Here is a 23054-nt window from a genome sequence, read left to right on the forward strand (position 1 = left end):
CTTTGCTAAGCTTGCGAGACAGGTACAGTTTAAACCCTTACTCAGCAGTTCAGAGTTGCAAAAGTGTAATTTAATGCACTAATTTTATTATGGAAAATGCTGAAGTCTTTTCTTTACTCCGTTCAAATTTTCTGCAGTGGGATTATGTTACAATAATGTCAGCCTACCTTCACAATAGATGTGGGACAATGGCAAGAGGCTGGAGTAAAAGATTCAACTTTGTGGTGGAAAAAAACAAATAAACCTTATGCCAAAGAACCCAGGTATCTTGTTATAATGTAAAAGTCCATTTAGATAGAATTAACTTTTCAGACTCAATTGAAACATTGATAGTTTTTTGGAGAATTTTTTATTAATTCATATTATTAATATTAATTAATAATATTCCTATTTATTTGTATTATTCATTTTATTTTGGGACATTTTACAACTTTAAACTCTTTATGAAACTTTATGAACAACTGTAGGTACCAGACAAAAAGTTACGTCCATTATAGTGTTTTTATGAAAAGTACGAAATTCGGTTTGCAAAGAGGGCAATTCTATGGTAATCACATAGAGTATTGTTTTTTACATTCCAAAATGTCTTTCCGAAAACGAACAAAGAAATCACATGAAATACAGAAATTTCTATCATACACCCAGAATGCAGTGCAAAATGAAAATATAATTGCTCTTCCCCAGACTATAAAATTCACAGGTATATGAAATGTTCAGCTTAAATCATTCGAAAACATGCTTGATGATGATGCATAGTGATGACGTTGACAAAATGTTACCTGTTAACTGACAGTCATCACGATATTTGCATATTGCATTGCTATTGTACTTCTGTCTCACATCTGTTTGCATACTAAATTTTATTTGTCTTTGGTTTGTTGCATATATATTTAACTTATTATAGCCATCTTTACAGGACACATTAATACTTTTATTTCTTATGTGGAACTGACAAAAAACTAGACATCTTCAGTGCAGTATTTTATTTACTGTACACTGAATCGAAGCCTAAAAGTTTATTGTTTATAGGGTATTCTGCTTGAATATTTGCATCAATCCCTGTATTGCAGTCTTTCTTTGGACAACAAGAATATATGTTTGTGCATACATGGATTATCCCTGTTGCTTCATGGTCATAGCTGCCAGGGCTCAGACTGTTGTTCCTAGCTGAGTATTTGCACCACCCTGCACCTTCAGAAGGCAAATGACATGGTTTTGCACTAACTGCCTCTATGTCTGACTGTGGCCCACTCTATTCTTGGTGTCCATCCATTCTCTCATCTAGATGCTCATTGTTCCCTCAGGGTTCTCCAGTCTGGGTATGGCCTGGTAAATGCTGCATTTCTCTTAAATATGACTCTGGAATAATAATAGTTGTTTGATCTGTAGCATGCAGCATTCATACATAATGTGTGCTGAATTGATCCATTTTATCTCTTGTTGGGCTATTTAAGGGTATTCAAAGGTTTGAATGAATTTGCAATTGTGTTTTCAACTTGTGTAAGCTTACATTGTGACAGAATCCAAACGCAATTGCAAATCTCGCATTTGTGTTTTGATTTTCTTTTCAGTGTATGTAACATGTCTGCCAAATTTTAAATGGAAACGCAAAGTTCATTTGAAAATCAGTTCTGTGCTCTTGACTGTATTTGAAGTGTAGTATGTAAGGAAACAAACAAATAAATAAATAAATGGGCATGTTTTTTATTGCAAAAATGTCCAAATTCCCCATTTTCCTCATAGAATGCTTTGTTTTCCATCAGTAGTGGGTATCGCATACTAACAATATTAATAAACCCGACCCTCAAGACTGACTGACAGGTGACTGTGTAAGACATTGGAAATGCAAGTGCAAAGGGGATTGCGATTCCTTCTGAAGTCTGTGAGGGTAGAAGGTGAAATCTCATATTGCTTACTTTAATCCTTGGAATGCAAAAGAAGGACTTTTTTTTGTTTAGTTTTTTTGTTGTTTTCTGTGCAATTACTGGGACCGGAACTTTCTATACATTATAAATGACAAAATGCAGGGGGAAAAAAATATCATACACTTTGTTCCAAATCTTTTGAATCTTTTTGTTATGCTGTACTCTTTTCATCATTATATATTATTATTATTGCAAATATTTTTCAGATTTTTCTGATTTCTCCTTATGTGTTTCAGGGAAAGTTGTACAAATATGCAACAAAATGATGATGATTAAATTATCATTTTTGGCTGAATTGTTAATTTAAAAAATGTTTTTCTATTATTTTAGAATAATAAAACTTGCACCACATTAGTTTTTGCCAGTTTTGGCAAACTCCCTCTCATTATTTGTTGCTTAATACTGCCTATGAATATGTTTTAATTTCTCATCAACAGCAGTAAACTAACCCGTCCTATTAAGTGTGCAAAGCAGCGGTTTCATAAATAAAGTACTCTGAATATCAAGCCAGCACTTGGCAGCTGTTCCCACTTATTCCCTTTTGGCCTTTGGGCATTGCCCTCCAGGATGAATTAACAGATTTAAATGCTCTTTTTGGCTAAGCATGCTGTTTGTTTTGTAGTCTTGGTGGCTTGGGATGTTGAGAACCTGTTGGATCTGTTTAAATGAAAGCAGTGAAACTCATTTTCCTTGCACTGCTCAGGAAGGTCACTACTCAGGAAACGCTCAATGAAGTGTGTGTGCACTTGTGTTTGGTTTGCGTTTACATTATACCGTGCTTTATGTTCTCTTCAGATCAGTTCTTGACTAGAAGTCGACATGGAATTTTAAGTATTATGCAAGTTCCAGTGAAACAACTGCTTTTGATAAGCAAACTGTAGTAAGACAAGTCATTTGGCTGACTTACTCAGGGTGACCACAGGTCTTCCCGTATTTCTCACCATCTCCCTGTCCAGGAATAAGTATTCCACAGGATATGAGGTCATTACCCGCTGCCCCAGGCTGGTTCCAGCCATTCACAGAGAAAAAATGTCACATTCTAATTAGCACTGGGCATGCATCTTAACAGCGGTCACTCCTCTGTTTTCTTTTCCTGAATTATGTACTCCCTTTCTGCTTGAGCGAATGTGAAGCATAGGACTGCAGGATTTTTGTCTGGAGAGTATTTAGTTGCCTCACCATTCATTACAACTTGGTTTTATTAGCTGCCCTGTGATAACTGCTAGTGGATGACAGAAATATCTCTGTATGTGAGAAAAATGGATAGTTATCTTCCCTCTCCTTTGCCCTGTATGAGAGCGACAGTTGCCCCTTCTCTATGGAATGGCACATTTCTCCAGGCCTTTCTTGAAGGCCAAATCAGAGCAAAAAATAGTAATCAACAAAGTACATTTGGGGCCAGCAGAGGGGCACTTTGAGATGCCGATCCCCCAGGATGTTGGAGAGGATGTGTGGATTATTCCCAGCAACAAAAGCCTTTCACTCCTGGAACGACTTCAGAGACAGGAGCTGTTTAATCTGAAAATTGGGAAGTATGTGGGCCCAAATCTTTGGGGCCATGCCAATATCTGCCTTTATATCATGCTTGTTCATTTGCAGCTGGGGCTTTGGACGTAGCAGCGGTGCTGCTGGTGGTTCTCTGGAGGGAAGGAAGTAAAGATTAAGAAGTCAAGAAAGGCCAGGCCTGATAGTGTGTTCTGTGCTTCCTCCCAAATACCCAAATGACTGCTGTCCCATTGTAACCCCCCCCCCACCCCCCCCCCCAAAAAAACAATTCCACTGGGACGTTATTCTTGGCTTGATTCCTCTGAATCTGATTTGAATAATCCTAAAATTTTATGACAGCCCTTTTGAAGCTTGAGGAAATATTTCTGCGAGGAAAATCATCACGTTTTCATCCTGTGTATTGAAGACTGATCACGTAGGATTGATTTTAGGCCTTTGTGGCTACAGGGTGATGACGTAAACACAAGATGCTCATATCTTCAGATCTTCGCAGGAAGGGCACAGCACTTTCCTCAACTTTGAAGGCGGTCACTTTCTGTCCCTTAACACCTATTTTACGCCACAGAAGGACATAGTTGGAATACTTCATGTGTCAGATGTGCAAATATGGGCATCAGCGATTTTTCAACGAGACTGAGGGCTTCTACAGCTCAGAGAAATCCCATTTCATTGTGTTTTCCCACACTATGCCAATAATGTAAGGTGTTCAGTGAGAGTAGGTGGGTAATAGATTTATCTACTGATGTCTTTTATGTAGGATCCAAAGCTGTATTGTTGCAGCTGCCAAAGTTTGTATTAAGTCATCACTGAATTGTTTCTGTATGGTAAGGCAAACACAAGACCAGTAGTGCTTGGGAGAGATTCAAATATGTCCACATGAATAACTTGTAGAGAGATAGGTTGTTCCTGCTCAGTATTATGCATCCAGACGTTCTCATGAATAATTGCCAACCCACTTGAAGTGCATTTTGTTTACTTTTACACTATATTAAATAGCTCATCTCGGTCAATTTCTAAGCAATTACTCTGCTGCTGAGACTAGCAGTTGACCTTATATGGCCTGTTAGTTCCAACTGAACTCTGAAGCAGTCTGGATAAGCACCCGAGGAGCCAGAGTGATTTGAAGAGCAAGTTGGGGGAAATATGCAGAAGCATGCCTTAAATATCTTACAACTTGCTCTCCATTGTTTAAAAACTTATTCTGGACTAAAAACTTCAGCTCAATGGACTAGAGATTATAAAGTTAACTTCAACCTGTGTTTTAACCTTCTTGAGGCACTCAGAATGGAAGAAGATGGGGTTCAAATCTATAGCCACTATATATCTATATTCTATAGCACTGAAATCATTTGTTTTGGCAATCAACATCATGCCACAAATGCTGTTTTTTCAGTGTAACTTTTATTGAACCAGAATATTCCTTTTAAATCAAAATTGACACACAACTGTCTCCCTGCTGTATGGTGTGTAAGCGAAGTATGTGCTAGGGCAGAAATGCTTTTAAGGTCGACTTTATTTGTTTATGCTGAAGGAAAGAGAAGAGTGGGAGACCTTAAGCTTGGCGGAGGCCTACTGTTCATATTTCATCACCTGAACAGGTAGTCAGCAATTGAACAGAAGGAAAGAAAAGAAAGAAATTTTAGTCTGTTTCCCCGAGGTGCTTCATTAGCTGTTCAAAAGCTGCTGAAGGTAGGGATATTCAAGGTTAATCAGAGGTTACTGCACTTACACACCTTTTCCATACATTTAGTTTGCAGAGTAGGACAAATCTGCCTTAAAGTGATTTTGGTATTCAGTGTAGTTATGATTATGTGAACTCTTCAACAATAAAAAAACATTTCCCCTTCAGAAATATGCACCACCCACATACAGCAAATTTGGGATTCGAAATGGTTAAGGGTGAATTATTCATCCTTCTTATGTTCTGACTCACCAGAGTATGCTAGATTAGAGCAGCATGAAAAATTATTTGATTTTGGAGTTATGAATAACACAGCCATTATGTGGACAGAGGGTAATGAAAAAGCAAAAAACATTATTTAGATGTAGACTCACATTTTAATACCAGTGACTTTGCAGCTGCATGAAATGCTCTCATTATAATCAGGCTGCCTCTGCCTTTGGTTGTCGAAATTGGTTTGTGCCTATTCAAATATTATATGCTTTTCCTACCGTGAGGGAAGGACTGATTAGATACTCTGATTGGGCCACAAATGAATGTCCCAAACAATGAAGCTGTTTCACTTTTCAACATTGCTTCTGTTTGTAATTAGAGACTCTGGCTCAGATTTTTAGGGTATTTTCAAGGTATGTTTAGGTGTTTCTACAGGTAATATCTGGATTGCATGAACTCTGAGCTCGTTTCTTTGCTGACGTGCTCTTCCTGCATTTTTTAAATGACCATATAGGGAAAGGAAAGTGGAGTCCCTTGGGTGAGGAGTGTAATGTGGACGACGGATGTGAAACTTTTGGAATGTGCTGGACTAGCCAGGGAGCTCGGGAGGCTGAGATAACACCACTTAAATAGCCCTTTCTCTTGCTCTCTCTTCTCGCTCCCTCTCTCTCTTGCTTCACTTTCTTGTTTCACTCCTCTCTGATTGCTGAGTAACCTAAGAAGTGTGTGACAGAGTGCGTCTTTCAGACCAGGGGGACTTTGGCACAAAAGACAGCTGTTAATCAAATTGTCAAGGATGAGATGTTTTTCTTCGCAGAGAGTCCACAGAGAGGGTTTTCTGTCCCTTCTTTGGCTGTGTACGAACAAAAGCCACCATGAACGAAAGAATTCAGAGCATGCCTGCACCTAGAGAACAGGGAAGCATGTTTACAAGGCAGACATAGTTCTAGGATTTCTCTATTAGACTATTTTGACTTCATTAGGGTGCTTTTTAACTTTTCTGATCTCTCCGTCTGGATCTACATATGTGTGCTTCAAATTCCCTCCAAGTTTCCTTGAAATGTAAATAAACAGTATCGGATTTAGCAAGCAGGTTGTTTTTAGTTCTACATTCCTGCGTTGTTATCAGGGGCCATTCATTCCTTGCTTTATCTGTCTCATAATTAATCCCTTTCTGGATGCCCACCCTGAGTCATACTCCTTTTTACCCATCACGTTTTAACTGACATGATGATTCCAAAAAAAACTGTATTCCTTGGTGTGGTTTCAGACCAGGCTCATATTCTTCAGATTAAATGTATGGCCATATAGAAAAACAAATGGATATTGCTGTGTGGGACAGAACATGTGTCTAAAATAATCAAATCTGTATGGCATGGAGAGAGTTTATTTGGCCCTGGTGCTGATTTAAGGCAGTATGAGTGGCAGTAGAGGCTGGTTTACTAGAGTGTGAGATGTGGAGCCATTACCCAGCATCCCTGGAGGAGCATCTACCTCACAAAAATCCAGAATGGATGAGCCCATTCAAAGACTGGGCAGATGTCCCTGTTATGTGTATACTGAATCACTCGATGACACCGTAATAGAGGCTTACCATTGCATTTAATCTGATTCTCCAAGCCAAAAAAGCCACCTTTCTTCCCCCAGACCTCGGAGCAGACAAAAATATAACAAATCTAAGCACAGAGAATCTTTAGAAGTAATTTGCAGACTTCTATGCAGACAATGAAATATTACATCAAATAATACAGATACACTTAATGTATTTATGTACTTTATTTACCAGTGTTTTTTTGCTGCTGACCGTCATAGATTAAAGCTGCAGTAGGTAACTTTTGTAAAAATGTATTTTTTACATATTTGTTAAACCTGTCATTATGTCCTGACAGTAGAATATGAGACAGATAATCTGTGAAAAAAATCAAGCTCCTCTGGCTCCTCCCAGTGGTCCTATTGTCATTTGCAGAAATACATCGCTCCCGGTAAGAAACAACCAATCAGAGCTGCAGTCCGTAACTTTTATGTGTTCAAAATTTACAAAATGTATATAATAAGTGAGTACACCATGAATCCATTTTCCAAACCGTGTTTTTAGCTTGTCCTGAATCACTAGGGTGCACCTATAATAAGTGTTTATATTCGGACTATTTTAGATTGCTTCGGGGGTACCGCGGCGGAGTAACCCAGTATCTTTGTGATTCTTCATAGACATAAACAGAGAGAAGTAGATCCGGCTACAATGTTCTTCCGCAAGACGCAAGCAGTTCTGTTTATTAACCACTAGAGCGTCAAAAGTTACCGACTGCAGCTTTAAACCACAAATTTACTTTATTTAATGTTTCATATTTTTTGTTTTATTCCAGAAAAAAAAAGAGTTTTGAAATTGCACTTTGTGCTTCTTATAGCTCAAATGGAGCAGTAGAATGGAACTTGGTGGGTAAAGCAGAGGAGACTGAAAAATAAGAGAGATTAATGACATCAGCAAAAACAAACATTTGTATTGAGAAAGCAAATGTTCAAGCTGTCTTTTCGGTGACCTGCATTCCACACATGCCAGAAATCTGCATTCTCAACCAATGACTTCATTCATAGTACAGCTTTGAACAGTGAAAGGAAGCTCACATAATGGGGCCTCGCAAACTGTAAGCTTTACATAAACATCTGCTGCTGCTTCTCAGTCCGGATGGTCTTTCTGCTGCTGATGAGCGCCTCCGGTTCTGTTTACGCACACTCCTCTGAAACGTTAATGTGGAGCAATCAAGTTAAAATGGTACCATGAGGCACTCCGTGATAAACATCGTAAGTGATGCGAGCGAGGGTCTATTTTCCAGATTTCCCACTCGTATGTTTGGGAAAACGTCTACATATGGATTGCATTGTTGTGGTGATCTGTAGCAGGCTGTGTTTGCTTCACAGAGCGCATGCTACAAATCCTGATAGTCTCACCACAGCAGCAGCCTCTGTGTGTGGGTATTTATTCTCAGGATTTCATGTTTGACATGTGTGATCTGCCCTAAAAAGGACTGGCATGCAAAAGGAGCCCCACACTGCCTACAGAGAGAATCACACCTCATTTTGCAGCCCCACAACCTAATCTCCAGTCTAGACGGGAATACCACCCATTAAAGCCTTAAACCCAAGAAGAAAAGGGACTGTGGTAGATCAGTTATGTTCTGCAAGGTTCTTCCAGGTTTTTTCCGTCTATAATAAGCTCATGCAATCAGACTGAAGAGAGTGGGAAATTAAATGAGACAAAGAGAAAGAATGAGCACAGCCAGCACATTAGCAGAGCCACTTTGAGAAGACAGGAGGTGATGATAAATATGGCTCTGAATGTCTGAAACAGCACTACCTCATAGACTTCTCATTGGGGGTTGGTCATTGCCTGGTGGCTAATGATCTGGATTCAGGAGTATAAATTAGCCATTTGTTGGAGGTTGGTGTCCTTAGTGCATTTTTAATTCAGTATGTTGTAGTTTAAAAGAGTTCTTACCCTTTTTCAGAGTCTGATGTGCATTGTATACTGATGATAGTTTTATGTTAGTACATGCAAGTACATTTTTACATATGCATTTGTAAAACAGTTTTGCTGTCTCAAGTATGCATGACACAATGCATTGAAGTATTAAATCCAGATTCAACCCGTAAGCCAATTATTCTGATTTAATTGACTATTCATACCGTTAAGGACTATGATGAGTTTTATTGTGTTATCTAGGCCATTTAGTCTGGCTTTGCAAAATCCAGATTTCCAAACTGGCATAATTTCAGACCAAAGTGTATAGATGACATTTTAAAAAGGCAAAGTATTACTTTTGCCTGACCAAATTTGTACTTTTTAAAGTGCACAGTAGCCCACTTGTTGACTCACCAGGTGCCTTTAAGTTCGTTTAGAAGTCTGTTCAAGAAAACTTGAGTTTCATGCAAAAAAGGCATAAATATCATATGCATAGTTGTGTAATAGTGTAGCATGACTCGGTTCATGGGTGAGCAATATTTGATGAAAAAACTAAAAGGAGTCATTGAAATGTTGAAATGATGTTGCAGGCATCACTACTTCTGCTGAAAGTTCCTGGAGGTCTTCCTGCAGTTCACAACAGGAAGGATGTGGGCCAGTTATGAGATCTTGCTTCAGCAATACTGCAAAAAAATATTGTATAGACAATCAACAGTACAGCTGTTGAAGCACATGAAGTAGTCATTTGTTACGTCATCTCATTTGCATTTATGACCACTTTGGCCTTGTGGTTTTGTCCCCAATAAGGTCAGTGGAAAGATTTGACTCATCACATGCATTCCCTTTGAAATAAATAATAGGCTAAAATCAAAGTACATTGTGTTAAGATTTGTAAGACTTGCCTTTTTCAGGGAATACATCTTGAATGTTCTTTACCCATTGATAATATATATATTTTATATTTTTTGTTAGATTTAGTTTCTTAATAAAATGTTGCCAAAAAAGCTGTAAAGGGATACTTTCTTCTGTGCAACACACAATACGTTTTTTTTTTTTTGTTTGTTTTTTTTGCTGTGAATGTTAATGGTGTCCAATATTGTTTTGTATTCTACAGAAGGAAAAAGTCATACAGGTTTGGAATTACATAACTATCTCTTTTAGCAATTTTTCTTTCTCAAGGATATCAATCTTGTTATCTTGTGTGTTATCTTATGTGTAGACATTTTTACCGGAAAAGAAAATGCAATTATACAGGGTACAAATAAACAGCGAGGCTTAATGTAGATGGGGAATGATTTGTTCCCACCAAGTTTTCCTCCTCCATGAATCCGACATTCCACGTTGAGAGGAGTATGACGATGATTTTGAAATCTGAACCATTACATTCCACTTTCAATGTTTCCTCTGATAATTACAGGGCAGGTGGTGATATCCTGTTCTTTGATGAAAGGACATGATTCCACTATCTGTCAGTAAAGATATCTTCCAAGAATTGTTGCAGTGGTTTATTTATATACAGTATACATGTGCTTGCTTGTGTATTGCATTATGTAAAAGAGAACCTGTGTAGTTCAATTTTGTATGAACCTTCATCCACTGCCCACAATTTATCTACAATATGTATTTATCCATCCATCCGTCCATCCATCTGTCTGTCCACCTGGCAAGTTTAGGCAGATCCAGTGATTATTTAGTGTGTCAACCTGGTACCTACTCAACATGAATTTGTTTCCAGGAAAAACAAAACATGTTCCCTTTACTCATGGAAGTTGTGTAAAGTTAGCCAATTAGGTTAGAGCTTTCCATAATGGGAAACTACTTTCCTGTTATGTGAGAAATATGCGTTAGAGGGTCATTGAACAGACTCTGGTTCTCCAAGTGTTAAAGCGATGGTATGTAGCTGCTGAAGAAATCCCTTTTTCTGCCATTTGGACAGTGTCCACTATTAAAGAACCTTCTTTGGTTGTTTAACACTTCTTCTTAACAGTGCTGGCCATTTTCTGTCATCGGTATCCAGAGACTGGGCTTTTTTTCTAAATCCCTTAGCTCTACTTTAGAGTAAACTCTTTGGGCGCGCAGAATCCTTCTAAAATAACATATCGATGACTTTAGGGAGCCATAACAGTGTGAATGAAAGGCATGCCTGCCACCTTCAACTCAAGTGTCAAGGCCGAGCTTTTTTTATTGATTTCCTGCTGGTTGCTGTGGTCATTGTGTAAAGAAAACTCTTTCCAGACCCAGGCAAAGTGAATGTCTGGCTGCAAAGGTAAAAAGGCATTCATAAAACTCTCCGATTATTTTATCAGGTTCATTTTGTGAGGGGAAAAAAGCGATTGCGGCTATCTACAACGGTATGTGTCACATTTGAAAAGCATTATGTGGTCTAATCGAAGCCTTGGGACACAAAAGAAAGGGGTTTGTTTTTCCTGAATCATAGGAACTTTGTTTGGAACATGGTCTTGATAACAGCCTATTTGCTGTACGAAACACACAAGGCTATCTGGTTGAAAAGGTCACTCAAGGTAATTTCGGGTGTGGAGGCAAACAATACCATATTTCATCTGGTTTTATGTGCAGTTTGAATCCTGAGGTAATGTTCTTTTCATACACAGTTGAAAGAGAGAGCCTTACCTTCCAGTGGACATTTTTTCCAGCTTACAGTGTTGTCGTTCAGCACATTTCATAGTGGAACTTATCACAGTAACATCCGATGACAGTTATACATCTTGTAATTCGCTATGAGAAAATGCACCCAGATTGTTTGGTGAAGGGTGCGGCATGGGTGGCTACTCTGAAATCCACTTGGAAGCAAACAGGCCTCATTTCGGCTGAGAGCTCCACCTCCTTAACGATAGACTGTCTAAAGGAGAGAAAATCCCACACTCTGATGTTCTTTCAGGGTGGCTGAGTCTTACGACATGTTAAAACTAGATCAGAGCTCAAAGTTCTCATCTCCCGCAGTAATGTTACAACAAATGATTTGTTAGTAGACCAAATACAGCCATGATGTTCAGTCCTAATCTGTTTTTCAAGTTTCTTCTTAAAATATGAAAATAAATCAGCTGACTGTGATTTCTCTTGTTTTTTAGTCCACATATCGTGTTCCTGTCTCAAAGCTTGTTAACGGGTGAGAGGAATCTCTGTGGGGTGAGACTGTGCCATGAAATCGCCTGTTCCTGGTTCGGGCTGGCCATCGGAGCACGGAAGAATGGATCAACGAGGGTTTTGCCACTTATTTAGAGGATGTATTCTGGAGCCACGTTCAGCAGTTATCACCACAAAGTTGAATCTTTGACTATTTATGTGCATCCAATCTAAGACTGAGTACATCTTAGGTAATTTCCAAATCATTTCTTCATATTGCCTCTTTAACAGCAAAAAAAAAAAAAAGAAAAAAAAAAAAAAAGAAAGAAAATTTAATTCATTGTGTTTACCAAAATTCATTACACACCTATTAAGACACTGCATGCTGGCTGGTGAGAGTATAAAATGAGTTTGAAATTAAATTTTCAGCATTAACTGGAACACTTCACATCCGGCAAAGAATGAGATAGCTAATAATGACTCACAACCTCAAGCCTGTGGAGTGTGATTGCGCTCCACATCCACGCAGCTCTTCAGTTCATTCAGAATGTATTTATAATCTGTGTTTGCCGGCTCTGAATTGAAAACTATTGTTGTGCTAATGGAATGTTTCCAATACGTTTTTCAAAAAGCAGCATTTAAGCTGGAGTGTGTAATTTCATTGATGTTTTCAGTGACTTTCTCTTATCCCAGTTTAATATTCAGAGGCAGCTATCAGTAGGTCATTCATAGGTTGATTTCCCTGAAGAGTGTAAACACTGCGGCTCTGTGGCACTATCAAAACATCGCTCAGTTGTTGGAGCATCTTTAACAGCCTGACAACAGCAACACTGGCTTAACCAATGGCATGATTCTGGGGCGAGACTATCTGTTTGTCTGAGCAATGGCTGATGTTTGTGTTTGGGGAAGCATGTTAGTTCCATCTGATGACACTAATGCTGCAGAAATGACGAGCTTCACTTCACCTTGAAGTTAAACTTTCTCCACATGATGCTGTCAGAAGTGCATTCCTCAGTTTGTGTTTTCATTTACAGTTGTTTGCTTTCTTTTGTCTTTCTCAGCTGGGTTGTAGAGAGGCTGAAGAGCAGAGCCAGTTGAAGGCTGGAGGAGACGGAGTGATCAGTTTCTGGACTCTGAAGAAGAGCTGCAGGTCCTCAGGTATGATTGACAATGTCTCTCATTCACTCTGTCTCGCTTTTTGCTTTCCTACTCATCTAACTGCCAGTCTCTCTGTCCATATTCCCTCTTTACTCCATCATCTGCAATCACAACAGTCCACAACAGTTCACTCTTAAAAGCTGTTTTAGACCTAACATGTCTTAGTTATGAAGTAATCTTACAAGTTTTAGTCAGTAAATGCAATTTGTTTACATCAGATTACATTTACTGAGATAATTGCAATCATGCATTTTTTTCACACTTCGTTCACACATTTGTCATGCTGTAAATGGATCAAAAATGACTGTAAAGACATTTATAATGTTACAAAAGATTTCCATTAAAAAAAAATGCTGTTCTGTTGGTGGCTGCCATTGATTTCCATAGTAGGAAACAAAAAATACTGTGGAAGTCAATGGCAACCGCCAACTGTTTGATTACCAGCAATCTTCAAAATATATTTTCTAAGAAAGTGAGTAAATGATAACAGAATTTTAATTTTTGGGTGAACTATCCCTTTAATAATTTGTGTGTTTAAGAACAAATTCATGGTAATATTAATACATTTCAATAATTGATTTTAAACCCAATGTAAAATCTGGGTCCTAAAGCAAAGCAGTGACATAATGTTTAACTAATGTTCTGTTGGAAACAGTATATTTAAAAACCGTATATGCCATTAAATTGTCAGGCACTCTCAAGATAGATTTAAGCAAGAGCTTGAAATAGTTGTGACATTTCAGTCTGCACAGAATAATTCTGAGCATGTTAATGCATAAGTGTTATTTGATATGAGATGTAATGTAATGTTCTCATATGAAGAGCACAGAATCACTCAAGGTTATGTAGGTTTGAGGTAGGAGTAGATTAACCCTGCTTAACTTTTAACAGTGAGAAAATGAGAGTGTGTGTGTGTGACAGAATGATAGAGCTTGACAGGAATTCAGCTGTCACAATACCAGCAGGTTTTGAAGATCCACCTGACAGCATGTGTCTGGCCCTTCCTCTGCTTTGAGGGGCCCACACCCACTATAATCTCAGGGATGAAATGTTCAGACAGTCTGGAAAAATGCCTGTCTTGTGAATAAAACATGTCAAGTAAACTATTAGTTAAGTAATAAACATGTATTTCAATTCTAGATCATTTTCAAAGATTGAACATCTATGCGTTTAGTATATCTCTGGTCAAACATTCATCACAAAAAGTTTGGTCAAATGTAACATTTTTGGTCCAATTTTTCACATCTGTTCAAATTAAAGTGTTTATTGCAGCAAACTTTTGCACTGAACATCCATCTCAGTATGGACAAGTTTTAAGTGTTGATCTCCTTGCATAGATTAACTAGAAACCAATGTTAAAAGTGAAAGTTTTATATTTATAGACTACAAAATGTGCTAGCATTCAGACATATTTAAAACCATTTTTACCACTAAAACTGATTTTACCATGGATGTAGTTAAACTGACATAAAACATTCATTCAACTGTGGAAAAAGTCACTCAGACATCAAACAAAAAGAGTGGACATAGGGGAAACGTTAGTCACTTTCTTTGATTTTGACACTTGAGAATATGTTTATTTATTCGTTCATCTATGCATCCTTCTGGAAAGGAAGGCTGCCTATTGTGCTCGATGAATACCTTTCACCCTTTTCATTGGGCTGCTGTGGGCACTTCCACAAACACACATGCAAAAGCCTGTGTGACCAGGAAAAATAAGGCATGCCTTTTAAAGCAGCTCACCCTTATCACTCTCTCCCATACAGCGAGAGACGGAGAGAGAGAGGAAGGGAGAAAGACATTGCTCTTTATTTTTGGATGGGAACCAAATGTAAGCATCAATAATGTACAAGCACAAGTGTCCCAAATACAGAAAGAAGGCAGCTGTGAAGCCATTTGGGCTCTACTAGACCTGTAACTGTATTCTGAGGAGGATCTGAAAACAGCAAGTTGACATGATCAGCTAACACATTTATTTGTTGTTGTTTTATGTAAATGAGCAGCCAATGTTGATGATATTGTAATAATTTAGGTTTGCATTAATCTTTGATTTAATATATGTATGCATTTAATTATTAAATAATTATTAATGTTGTTAATTTTGACTGTTGAACAATATAATTGGTTAATTATAATTAATGTAATACATTTGAATTATTTTTAACTGGTAGCATTGGTGAAAAAAATTCTGAACACTTCATTGGAGGATGAACTGGGCCATATGCGTATGAATATTAAAATGAGTTGAAATGTGTAATTAGAACACCTTAGCAACCACATAGCAACGCTTTAACGTCACAGCGGCTTTTTGTTCAGGAAAAGTGAAGATTTAGTTCATTACAGTTTTTCTGTATAAGCTCCACTAGTGGAACTATCAGACAGAATATATTTTCTTCATCTCCATAGACTATATTTCCATATATGGGAAGACATCTGTCCCTTTTCCCTCATTTCCTTGTGGAATTCGACAGCGTAGACCTGCTCTGGGGGCACATGCTCACAGAGATAAGGCATTAGAGCATGATCAATCATACTGCTCTTTATCACGATCAAACCTGTGACACAAAGAAGCAAACAAAAGCAGGTTATGATGGCTAGAAAAATACTGCACACATATAGCTGCACGCCCATATGTCTGCAAGAAAATAAAAGTATAAAAAAACTTGCTGTTGTCTAGTTAGCGGCGCCTGGGTATCGACCAGATCTTTACAAGAGCCTTTTATTGGCAAGACCAGTTAATCTCCCAAAGAAGATCAATAGTTTTTAACCGAGGTCGTCATCACACGCAGAGACGCCCAGCACTCAAAGCTCTGTTTGTCTCTCGCAATCTACAGCACCTTTGACCATAGGAAGGAAACACTCCATTGGCCTGAGTCGTGAGAACTAAGCCTGTCTGATGCTGAAAAACCTCAAAAGAAAAAATTAAATGGCAAATTTAAATATTCTATGTAATGATTCATTGGTAACTCAACATTTCTCAATTTTGATTGGCTTATCTGTGTTTGGATGTTGAAGACAGACTGTCTGGGATTTAGTGACTCTATGGAGGTTACAAAGAGTAGGCGGCGACAAATTACAGTCTATATGAGCAAGTCATTAAATAATTCATTCTACCTAATTATTCAAAACACGAATTCATCCAGGAGCAAAATCCGGGCTGGGTCCCAAATCATATTTTCTCTTAGTTGGTACTTAATTTGAATATGAACTTACTTTGTGACCACTGAAATGTATGATCTATATAGTATGAATGTGTGTAATATAAATGTAATCTGCATTTATATTGTAGGGAAGTATACATATATGGATGCAGCCAGTTGAGTCACTGAATCATTAATTTAACCGATTTCTTCAAAAATACTGATTTATTCTGGAACTAAATGTGCAGCGGCAGTTCTGCTTTGACTTGGTTTGGAACTATTTTAATTTAATTGATGTTTCATTACAAAAATGCACACAATGTAACTGCCAACATTATTTCTAATAAAGTAAGATGCTCAATATGAACTTATTTATTGAACTGTTAAAAACAAAGAAGTTAGTGGTAAAAAAATGCCTTGTGTCTCATGACTTAACAATCGTACACTTATCTCAGTGTGCACTTACTGTATGCACCGAAGAGCTATAAAGAGGGAGCATTACTGTAATCTATGGTGCTGCGCACAGAGAAGCTATCAGGGATGTAATGGTTACATGAATGCAATTGTTTCCACATTTAGTAAATTGTTAGGAGGTCTTAATGTATGCTGATGTAAGTATAAGTGTCCTGTGCAGAGCACTGCAGATGCAGCACTTTGCCTTGTAATACCATAGTCACAGATTCATGTGGTGTTTGTGTTTTTGCATATGTTTGTGTATCTGCACACAGGCCCAGTAAAGAGAACACAGGGGAAGTGAGCGAGTCTGGTGCATCAGGAGTGAAACTACCCTCAACCCAGAAAAACCCTTCATGCAGGTGCACTATCTGAAGGTTCGTCTGAAAGCTCAAAGCGCAGAGTCCTCAGGGACATCTGGAAGATTCGAGTAATGTAGATTTGCTCTCTCTCTCTTTCTCTCAGGGCTACTTCCTCTTGAAGTTTTTGGCTGATCAGGTAGGCGAGGAGAAGTCCCTGCACTTCTTCAAAGTGTTTGTGGAAAGATTCCATGGGCAGCTCAGTCTGTCTCAGGTGAGCTTGTCCTGCACGGGAGATGTCTGTTCATTTAGACAGAATTCATTTAGATGTTGCTGTTGGACGGCATCTATCTATTTTGGCCAGTGTTTCAATCTCACCTTCATTCCATCAGCTTGTGTTAGTGAAATAATGCACCAATTCCCTTAAAGGTGTTATGCTTAACTTGATTTGAGATAGATTTTTGACACTTGCATTCAGGGTCCAAAATTAACACTCACCTAGCACCAAATGAGAGTTAATATAGCTTTTGGTTAATATAGAAAACAGATAATTGCTTTTTAGTGGTAACTTCATTTGAATTTGCAAATTCATGCCATGTGGCAAACACCCCTTTAGTTCCTGAAGTATTTTTTTTTTTAATTTTAAAAACCAACTGAACCAAGCTAACTATCTACAAGTGAATCACAACATTACAAACTCTTATTTGAAGTGAAATAGTATTTAAAAAATCTGATGAGAAGGCAAGGGTACAAAACTGTGAACTTCATGAGTGAAAGATCTATAATCATGTGAAGCAATGCAATGATGAATGAGTGTAACAATATTGAAGTAAAGATGAAGAATATACAAATATTAAAGTAGTTTGAGAGTGCAGAGAGACTGAGGGTATCACAGTAGGTCTGTCATTAAAGGTACCGTTCTTCGGTACCCCAAGTTTTAAATTTTAATTAGTGTGTAATGTTGTTGTTAGAGTATAAATAATATCTGTAAAATTCTAAAGCTCAAAGTTCAATGTCAAGCGAGATATTTTATTTAACAGAATTGCCAACATCGAACGACCAGTTTGGACTACATCCCTCTAGACCCTGCAGTAATGACGTCACTAAAACAGTTTTTTGACTAACCTCCGCCCACAGGAATACACAAAAAAGGGGGCGTGATCTTGTTGCACTCCGACGGAGAAGAGGAAGAGCTGCGTTAGTGTTTGTCACAATGTCGTCAAAACACTGTTATTTTCATCTCGGAGTCCAATCACCTTTGTTTGGGCTTCCCAGGGACGCTGTACTTGGAGAATAATGGTTACAATTTATGTTTAACTCGGTTCCCGAAAACTATAATCCACATGTAAAACTATGTGCAGCACATTTTGCTGAGGACAGCTTGCTGAGGACAACTTCCTCAATCTCAATCAGTTTAATGCCGGATTCGCACAAAGATTACTCTTTAAAGATGGAGAAGTTCCCTCTTTGTCTGGAGAAGGTGTTGTTTAAAGGGGGGGGGGGGGGGGGTGAAATGCTCGTTTTCACTCAAAATCCAGTTAATCTTAAGTACCTAAAGAGTAGTACTGCATCCTTCATAACTCCAAAAAGTCTTTAGTTTTATTATATTTATAAGAGAAAGATAGTCTGTACCGTTTTTTCCCGGAAAAACACGACCGGCTGGAGGCGTGACGTGTGGGCGGAGCTAAAGAATCACGAGCGCGAGTAGGTTTTTGCGTTGAGAGCATCTGGAAACTGTGACATTATTACCGTGAGGAAAAAACCATCATCCAAAACAAACCATGGCTAACAGTCAGATACAGCCGTATATGTATGATCCAGAATCAGAATGTTAATGTTAGTCGTAACATTACTGGGGAAAAAATCACTTACTGCTCTTATTCAATTCTTCTTTAATGACTGTTTGCTTCAAGCAGTATTTATCAACTGAGAAATATGTGTAGTGAGTACACTTTTTATTTAATTATTTACATTAATTGTAATTATTATTTTTGCTATTTAACTTAGTAAATATACATTTTTTTGTTCAGGATTTTAGTTGTATTTTTGTATCTACAGTCGTGAAATTTCACTGTTTTAGTTTCGGCTTCAGAAATATTGGTTTCATGGCAAACTGTAAACAATCAGCTCTTTGCATTCATTCATTCTCTCTTCTCTCTATTACCTATGATGTCCAACAACCCCCCCCACCCCCCCATCTCTCCTCTCCTGTGTCTCATTTCGCTCTTTCGGTTTTGTGTAGTCTCCATTTGCTCATTAAGGCCTAGCCACTGGCTGAAGATTGATTGAATTGCATTAAACTGAAAGGTAAGGGCGTTCAATATTTGTGTCTGCCTCTCAGAAATGTAAACATTCATGGCGGCACAACGCTGGAACAGCAGATTGATGTGGTGAAACAATCACAGATGGGCCTCCTTGTGTCAAATCAAAGACAAATCAACTGTTCTTCCTACAGTACACCACCTCCCAGTTAATGAAGTACATGTGCACCTAATTTGTTTTAGATACCTGTGCTTTACTTTGATCCTTTTTTGGTATTAATAAAGTTTTCTTATGCTGGATTAAAAAAATGGACGAGGAAATCCTAAAATTTTAAGCTTGGGGTGGGCTCAGGCCAGTAACCAACCACGTAGTAACCACCCAGTACTCCCTAGCAACCAAACACAGACATAACAACATGCCGCAAACCACTCACAACACCTTCATGCAGGAGAGTTTTGCATGGGCAGTGTAAGATTTGACTATAGTTTCAGTAACTACACTGACAAAAAAATAAATTAAATGGGTGGTTTCACAAATAATTACAAAGAAACTGCAAATAACGCATTGAATAAAAAAGACTGAGATAGTATTTTCTTGTTAAACATACTCCAGTAAGCTTTGTTATGAAGTCATGTTATCATGTATTGTCATCAAAATAATACATGAAACAAAGGGACAAATCATGTTTTACACTTGAAGGACCTCACATATTCATGTTTTATGATTTTACTTAAGGTTTTATGCCAGAAACTATGGTTGCTATTATGCATTTTTAAAGAAGTGTTGATTAATCATTGGAGAACTGATGCAGCATGCTTTCAAAAGCTATTATTCCATTTTTAAGTGAGTTAGAAGGTATTAAATATACATATATATATAACAGCGTGACTAATAAGAACAGATTTTTTTCTTACATTCTTAAAGTGTTTACAGGTTCTTTGGATTAGCATTGATGCTTCATTAAAGGGATAGTTCACCCAAAAACGTAAATGTAATGTTTATCTGCTTACCCCCAGGGCATCCAAGATGTAGGTGACTTTGTTTCTTCAGTAGAACACAAACTGAGATTTTTAAGTCAAACCGTTGCAGTCTATCACTCTTATAATATATATGAAAGGGAATCATGGCTAAAACATACAATAAAAAAAGAAAGATACATACACAAACAAAACCAAAATAAACCCTGTGGCTCGTGGCGATACATTTGATTGACTACAACGATTTGAATTAAATATCTTCATTTGTGTTCTACTGAAGAAACAAAGTCACCTACATTTTGGATGCCCTGGAGGTAAGCAGATAAACATCAATTATTCATTTTTAGGTGAACTATCCCTTTAAATCAACTCAGCGTGCATTTGCATATTTGCTTGTAAAATGAGCCTTGCTTTTATTCCGCAACAACACGCCGTGGCATGACAGTGCTGTTATTTAGTAATCACAGTCCAGTGAGCTTAGTGATTTGCTTCGACACTCAGGGCTTTTCTCTCTTTGATGCTGAGATGGAAATTTCCACCATTTCATTTGTCATCACCTAAATGTGCTCAACTGTTGTGTCAAAGGGCCACATGTGTTTGAGACGGGTTATTCCTGTCTGAGACAGTCCATCAGTTGATTATATGTGCTTTGTGTTTGTGTGTGAGTGCATGCATGTGTCTGCACTCTTGCATGTTAACAAGATGGATATGAAGTGAGTGGGGAATGACTTCAATTACAGCCAGAGAAAAATACTTTTGAGAGGAGAAAAGAAAAGTAAATCTGTACTCTGTTGTCACAAGGGTTATGCACCATTCAGAGTTCAAATCTAATCATGCCCTTATTCATCCACAATTTGAACCCCAAACTTTTCCCAAATAGGAGAAAAATGCGAAAGCACTGGGAGGTCTCCTACTATACAATATTGTTTCTCCACCTTTTTGAAATGCATAGTTTTTTACAAAGCTCATCCATCTGAAAAGCAAGATGTGCTCTGATTGGCCAGCTATCCAGTGCCTTGTCATCGGCTGAATGCCTCAAGTGTGTGATGGAACTGTTATGCCACTTGCCATACTGTGATGCGTCTCCCGGTCAGAACACTGGAACGACAAGATAAAAACAATAAAACCCATTACAAACAAGCCATTTGTTGAATCCAGTGGGGACATAATTACATGTTTTTACACGTTGTGTTGCATCGCCCCGCATAAACATAAAACCATGTCTGCATTTGTGATCGGAGAAACAAGCGCTACTCTACACTGCTCAAAACTTGCATTTGAATTATCAGTGGCAAATCCTTTAAATATGTAAACGTACTTACAGGCTGTGAGTCAGAACAGCCGGGAATTTAGTCTACTCTTCCAGGATCAGAAAACAGTCCTCTATAAAATGGGCTGCACACATTTTAATATTTAGGATAAACTGTTCCGGAACAGTTATGTCCTCTTTTGGAAGGCCAAACTAAGTTTTTTCACTTTCACAATGAAACAACGCCTCCACAACATGCTGCCGATGGCAACAGCGAGAATCAAAGTTACCCCTTCTTTCTTTGCTTGAACATTTGGGTGGCATTATGCAAATCTTCCCACATTGTGACGTAGACATGTGGGGACATGTTTAAATGAGGGGTTTTAGGAGGGCGTGAACGAGTCTAAACTTTTATTAAGAATATCTCTTTGAGTTTGAGACTTTAGTCTTTGCAACTTTAGGGATCTTATCTAATCAGGAACAGCTTGTAACACTCCAAAGATAAAGTTAAACTTGAAATTGTATCATATGACCCCTTTAAACCATATGTTGTATTTTTTAATTGCAATTCAGTAATTCCTCTTCCTGTCCTTCCAGTTCAACATCCTGTGGCATGTGGCCAGTTTAATGGCATGTGCCATGTGGCCAGTGCCAACTTGTGAATTGAAAAGGTGCCAAATTCTCAATTTTGAACTTTGCCCAACCCAGATACTTGCATTGCATCTAGACTTTTTGCTAAGGTTGCTTTTAAATTTGAAAGATTTTCATGAATTTAAAAGTCCAAAGTCCTTGATTTATTTCAATTGCTGAATTTATCACTTTTCTCTTTCAGACAAGGCATCACACTGGAAATCTTCTTTTCAAACTGGTTAGATACACCTGAAAGGCCAAAGGTAAGAAGAAGAAAGCTAAGATCTATTTCAAGCCAAATTAAATACTCTGAGTAAAAGCAGGCGTGTTACACAACATGTAAAAGATGTAGTGGTGTTACCTCTCATGCCTGTCACCCAGAATGTAAAACCGTTTTTAATCCATTTCCTCTTGAGCAATAAAACATAGAGCACTTGCATATATCTCTCCTGGACCGACACATGGCATGAAAGAAGCAGTTTCCCTCCTGCTTTAAGATCCATTTAAACTCTCAAGCATTTCTAAACTGGGCTGCCATGAGCTCTTAAACAATTGATGACTAATACAAAATGGTAAATGTGTGTTTTTAGTTTAATATAGGATTTAGCATTTTACAGTTTGAACGATGATTTAGTTGTGAAAATATCATGATTCCAGCGAATACTGTGGAGGCTGTGTATGTGGAATCTACTCTGTTGAATGAAGATCGTTTTTTACATTAAGAATTGTTTGTTTTATAATAACCAGTGAAGACCACAAAAGCCTTTCCGTTCATCCATTGAGTCTATACGTCTCAAAGAAATGCATTAAAAAATCCATCTCTCTCCCTTCCAGCACAGTTTGTCTCAGTTTTGTGCTTGATTTACACTCATTCGCCAACTAGACTGACGTGCGGTGCCATTTTCATTGACGCCGCCATTAGATCTAATGACGCGTAGCTGCCAAAATCAGCACTGGAACAGCACTGGTTTTGCTTTTGGATAAAATCCTTGTTTTTTTCTCCTGTTTGAAGCCATTGCT

The 23054-nt window shown here is 38.0% G+C and overlaps 1 pseudogene; it reads left to right on the plus strand.

Annotated features, from left to right (window-relative positions):
* The window catches only part of LOC128018131 (aminopeptidase O-like), a 64252-nt pseudogene that overhangs the window by 1721 nt on the left and 39477 nt on the right, over window positions 1-23054 (plus strand).

The sequence above is a fragment of the Carassius gibelio genome, chromosome A8 (assembly GCF_023724105.1).
Source record: "Carassius gibelio isolate Cgi1373 ecotype wild population from Czech Republic chromosome A8, carGib1.2-hapl.c, whole genome shotgun sequence".
Taxonomy (NCBI): domain Eukaryota; kingdom Metazoa; phylum Chordata; class Actinopteri; order Cypriniformes; family Cyprinidae; genus Carassius; species Carassius gibelio.